Genomic DNA, 6,027 nt, shown 5'->3' on the forward strand with positions numbered 1-6,027 from the left:
TTTACCATAACGCCCTCCACCGAGGACTACATTTCCGTTGGCGCCCTAGTGGTAGTGGCCTAGTGACTTACGACGTCATACAAGAAAAGCAGATATAAGAAAACAGCCATTGTTTACGTGCTTTTTAAACACAATAAATCTAATGGTAATTCTCTCATGGTATAATTGTATTATAGTTTTTTTTTTAAATCTGAGTTATGATAAAAAAAAAATCAATTAAATGGCCAGGATGTGAGGAATGATGGACTTGGGCTTGGTTTGTGCCGCCATGCAACCACTTCCCTGATCATGCTAAGAATCTTCATCCTCACTTTATTTAGTTTTTGTAATATCATTTATGTGGAATGTTCTTTGATATGGCTTTGGAGAAGGGAGACGTACATGTGGCAGAGCCAAGTCAAGAGCTAAGTTAATAGTAAAGTCAAAAGTCAAGCAAAGATAGAAGTCAAAGAAATCACCCGACTCCTCCTATTTGGCCACTCAACTCCATTCGACTTCTTCAATTTGATCATCCGACACTCTCTGATTTGATCCACCCAATTCCTTCAACTTAGCCATCCAATCTCTCCGACTTTGGTCTAGCTGAACTTGCTTGACAGTTCGGTAAAGATAGCTTGGCCTCAGCAGCTCTGCCGAGATAACTCGGCCTCAGCCTCCGACCTCATCTCCAATTCGACCTCAGGCGCCAACTTCGTCTATCCTTAAAGTCACTTAACATCAACCTCATTTCTTCATCTATCTTGGGATCGGATAACGACTGCAAATATTCTAAAACATGTGGCACCATATGAATGGTGAAGCGATCATATGGTTATCAGATCTGGTCTCTTGGATGTCCTTCATTAAACATTTGACGTTTGGTGAAAGGAGAGCCTCTAACAACTGTGTCTGATCTCCTCATTAGCTCATTCGAGGATGATGGAAGGAATATAACATCTAATGTGGAGATGTTCTTCTGACAATTATATAAACCCTAGAAAAGATAAAGGAAAAGGGGGCTCTCTCTCATTTTTCTTCTTCTTCTAGCTATTTTAGCCTTCGCCTGACAACGATCTCAGATAGAAATAAATTAGCGTAGTTTGTGAAAAATCGCCTAAACTCAAACGTTGAGATAGTGGAACCAGGGAGAACTGTTGAGGTTCCTAATTTCGCAAGAGATTTTAGCCCATAGTGAGACTATCAACATGGCTAAGGAAGAGTTCCACGTGTTGGTGGATCAGGCGGTATAGCGGATCTTGCAAAGGCTCCCCCCAGCGAATTCGACTCTTGAAGAAGTACCCAATGTCTCGACTAAGATGTTGATTATTCCTAATCAAGTGAGAGGTCTAGCAGGCCCTTTCCCTACCGCATTCGCTAAGCAACGAAGTAAGATCATTATTCCACCTGAAGAATACTCAAATTGATCGATGGCAGGGGAAATGCCTCCTACGAACCAAAATAAGGGCAAAGGGCCCATACCTATTGAAAGAATGCATTTCTCAACCCATGTTTTCCATGATGAACTACCCCATAACTTTCTGGCACCTCAACTAGGAGATTATAATAGATCATCTGATCCTGAGGAACACTTGAGTCAGTTCGAGAGAAATATTATGCTGCATCAGTATACAAATGACGTCAAGTACATAGTTCTTTAAATGACTCTCTTCTAGCTCTATTCAGAGATGGTTTGCCGACTATCATCCTCATCAATTCACACCTTTGTCAACTTTAAGGTCCTGCAGCACTTCGCCAGCAGCAAGCGGTAGCATAAGACGCTCCTCAACATATTCACCTTGAAGCAGACAACCAAGGAAAGCCTGAGAGACTACATACACCGATTTAATAAAATTGTCTTAGATGTGCCTTCAGGCATCTCTAAAGTGCTCATCAGTGCACTTTTTCCAAGGTTTGCAAGAAGGGGACATATTTCGATCTCTGGTGAAGAAGCCTTTACAAATTTCAATATTCTTTTGGATCATGCACATAAGTATATTAATCTCAAAGAAACTCAAGCCGCAAAGAAGTAGGAGATTATAGCGTCAATAACAGTGTCGGCTTGATTTGAATGCAAGGCTCCTCCATTGCCTATTCGACATAGTGAATGCAAGGCTCACCACCAGTATGCCCCAGCTCGGATAGGTGTACGAATGGTATAAATTGTGAAGGCAGTCACGACTTCTGACCTTGACTCCAATAGGTTGGATAATGAGAAGGAACGATATTGTGCTTTTCATAGCCCTTGTGAGCAATTCACCCATGAGTGTCAGCAGTATGCCAAAGAAATCTACCGTGCAACTGAAGAGTTTATGCCAACCCGGAGATCACTTTCAAGAACAACTTGACGATCGCTCATCCACTATGCATGGGGCAAGAATTTGGAACATCGAGTCAACCATCGAAGGGAATTGTCGAACTGATCATTAAAGGGATACACCTCCACAAAGGAGGTCTTGATCTCGGGAGTTAGCTCAATGTCAACAGACAACTAGTACCAAAGATGTTAGTAGGGATCCCTCGCGCCGAGGGGAAATCAATATGATATCAGGATGCTCAACTGATGAAGACTCAAATTGAGCTTGGAAGACCCACGATTGAAGGCTCGAGAGTTATGAGACTGACATCAATGTTAGTACCGATGGAATCAAAATATCTCCACAATGGTATGATATTGTCCACTTTGGGCCTAAGCCTTCATGACTTTGTTCTTAGGCTCTCCCTAAAAGACCTCATACCAATGGAGATACTTTTCATCCTTTTAACCTCATGATCTTTTCCATGTACTTTAGATGTGGGACTATGCTTGCACCCTTGCAACCCAACAATCCCCCCCTCAAACAAAGGACCACAGGCCCCCCTCAACGTCATTTTTGATGTCTGAATACTTGACCCACCAGGACTTTTTGCCCCTCGATCCACCCGACCTACTAGGACTTCCCACCTAGCCGCAGCTAGGACTTTTTACCCCTCGATCCACCCGACCTACTAGGACTTCCCACTTGGTATCTGGTCCTCTTGATTCAGACACGGGAGCACCCACTTCCTTTGTTTAAGGTTCAAACCACATGGTTAGATCTGGATCATGGCTCATCCGGCGGTTAGTCCGGTGAAGAGCGGTCTCGCTCTGATACCACTTGTTAGTACCGATGGAATCAAAATATCTCTACAATGGTATGATATTGTCCACTTTGGGCCTAAGCTCTCATAGCTTTGTTCTTGGGCTCTCCCCAAAAGGCCTCATACCAATGGAGATACTTTCCATCCTTTTAATCCCATGATCTTTTCCATGTACTTTAGATGTGGGACTATGTTTGCACCCTTGCAACCCAACAATCAAATCTCGAACAAAGATAAATCCCTCGATCAGTTTTGGCCCCTGAGACCTGGATGGGGTAGTTACTCCCCTAGAGGATACACTAGTAATACGAGTTGTCATAGCTAATTACAATGTGACTCGAATCTTCATTGACATTAGGAGCTCGATAAATGTGCTATTTAAACAAGCCTTTAACCAGATGCAAATAGATCAACATGAATTACAACCCATCTCCATAGCGTTGTTCGAGTTCACTAGACATGAGATAAAACCGTTAGGGTAGATTAGTCTCCCATTATTCTTGGGAGAAGAACCCTTGAAGCGTACTTGAACCACTATCTTCATAGCGGTTGATGCCCCATCTGACTATAACGTCATCCTCGGACGATCTGCCTTGAGTTAATTCTAAGTCGTGATTTTCACCTATCACCAGAAGATAAAGTTCTCTATAGATAATCAGATGGACAAGGTCAGAGGTGATCAGACGATCTTGAAGAAGTGCTACGTCAAGGAAGTATGAGTCAACTCGTGGAAAAGTCAAAAAATTCGAGGAGCAGAAGTTCAGCTCGTCCATGATATCCCTCCCACGCAACTGATTGAGGGACAGGAAGAGGTGTCAATAGTACTCGAGCTATTGAATCGAACTACTAAGGTTGCAACCAACCTCCCTCCTTAATTGAAGTAAAAGGTGATTCTCTCGCAATCAGGATGTCTTTGCTTGGTTGGTTAAGGGAGTCACGGGGATATCGCATACAGTCATGGAGCACCAACTCAACATTAACTCAGAAGCTAGGCCAGCCAGGCAAAAGAAACATCACTTCGGTCCTAAAAAAAGATAAAATAATCAATGCTGAGATTACCACGTTAATGAAAGTCGATCACATTCGAGAAATTTATTTTTCGACTTGGTTGGCAAATGTAGTGGTAATTCCCAAGCCAGGGGTAAATGGAGGGTCTGCGTGAACTTTCGAGATCTCAACAAAACTTGCTCGAAGGATTGTTATCATTTATCCTGAATCTACTAATTGGTTGACTCGATCGTAAGGTGTGAACTCATATGCATAGTGGACACATATCAGGACTATCATCAGATCCCTTTAGTGGCAAAAGATCAAGAAAAATATCAATTTCGCCACCTCAGGTGGAACCTTTTATTATACTGTCATACTCTTTAGACTAAAAAATATAAGGGCAACATATCAAAGATTGATAGACTAAGTCTTCAAACATCAAGTCAGATGGAATGCCGAGATATATGTGGATGACGTTATGATCAAGAGCACCCACGCTAAGAACTTGATCAACAACATCGAGGAGACTTGTGGCACTCTACGTCAATACGATCTCAAGCTGAATCCAAACAAATGTTTGTTCGGAGTCAAGAATGGGTGTTTTCTCGAATACATCATAACTGAGCAAGGGATTGAAGTTAATCCCAAAAAAGTTAAGACATTGCAGGATATGTCACCTAGTAACCTCAAACAAACATAGAGGCTAGTCGGACGAATCACCACTGTCTCCCGATTCATCTTTAAGTCGGTCGATAAAAGTTTACCTTTCTTCAAGGTTCTCAGGAAGTTAGCTTGGTTTGAATGGAGCGAGAAAAGTAAGTAGGTCTTCATAGAGCTCAAGGCATATCTGGTGTAGTTGCGTCTCCTTTCCAAACTTATTGCAGGAGAAAATCTCGAACTCTACTTAGCCTTAACCGAGGGAGCAATCAACTCAGTGCTACTACGACAAGAGGGGAGCACCCAACATCTAATCTATTTCATTAACCATCTTTTGAAAGATGCTGAGACCAGATATTCTACTATGGAGAAACTAGCTCTACATTGATCACAACAGCTTGCAAATTATGATTATACTTCCTATTACATCTCACCATTGTACTCACCAACACAATCCTAGGTCGAGTATTAACTAATTTTGAGACCTCTGGATAGCTAATTAAGCAAGTATGACTTCTATATTAGCTTAAAATTGCCATTAAAGCACAAGCATTAATGGATTTCTTAACTCAGACTGAGGTCAAAAGTTGAAAGAAACTTGGAAAATTTTTGTAGATGACTCATCTATGAAGCAAGGTAGTGGAGTCGAGATGCTATTGATTTCGCCTTGGGAAGAGGTATTACAACTCGTCATCCAATTAAACTTCTGAGCCTTCAATAATGAGACCAAATACCAAGCGTTGTTGGTGGGACTTCAAGCAACTAAACAAGTTGGTACATCTCAAGTCATCATTCATTATGACTCCCACTTGGCCATGTAACAGCTCGAGGAAAAGTTTGAAATCAAGAATGATCGACTTCTGAGTTATATTAAAGGCATTAAAAAATTGAGAGTCAAATTCCACGAAGTCGTCCTCCAGAAAATACCTTGAGCTGAAAATCACAAGGCAAATGAGCTGACTAAAATAACAAGTGTCTTGGCTACAGTGACATTAGAAGGTTCAGTCACTCGAGTTCAGTAAGTCTCATAGATAGATCAAGTACCTACACAAGATAGTTGGTCGACTGGCAACTGGCATTCATTTCCTTTTTGAAAGAGGGAACTCTACCTAACCACTTGGAATATACTCGACTTCTCAAAAGGTGGGCAATTAGTTCACTCTGATTGGGAATTATTTATATAAACAAATTTTCTGCCGACCTCTATTCCTATATCTTAGTCTTAAAGATGTTGATTACGTCATATGGGAAATCCATCAAGGCATCAATGGTCGGACCCTGACT

Source organism: Curcuma longa, chromosome 4 (assembly GCF_044706935.1).
Source record: "Curcuma longa cultivar G26 ecotype Majalengka, Jawa Barat chromosome 4, ITB_CL_G26_1.1, whole genome shotgun sequence".
NCBI lineage: Eukaryota > Viridiplantae > Streptophyta > Magnoliopsida > Zingiberales > Zingiberaceae > Curcuma > Curcuma longa.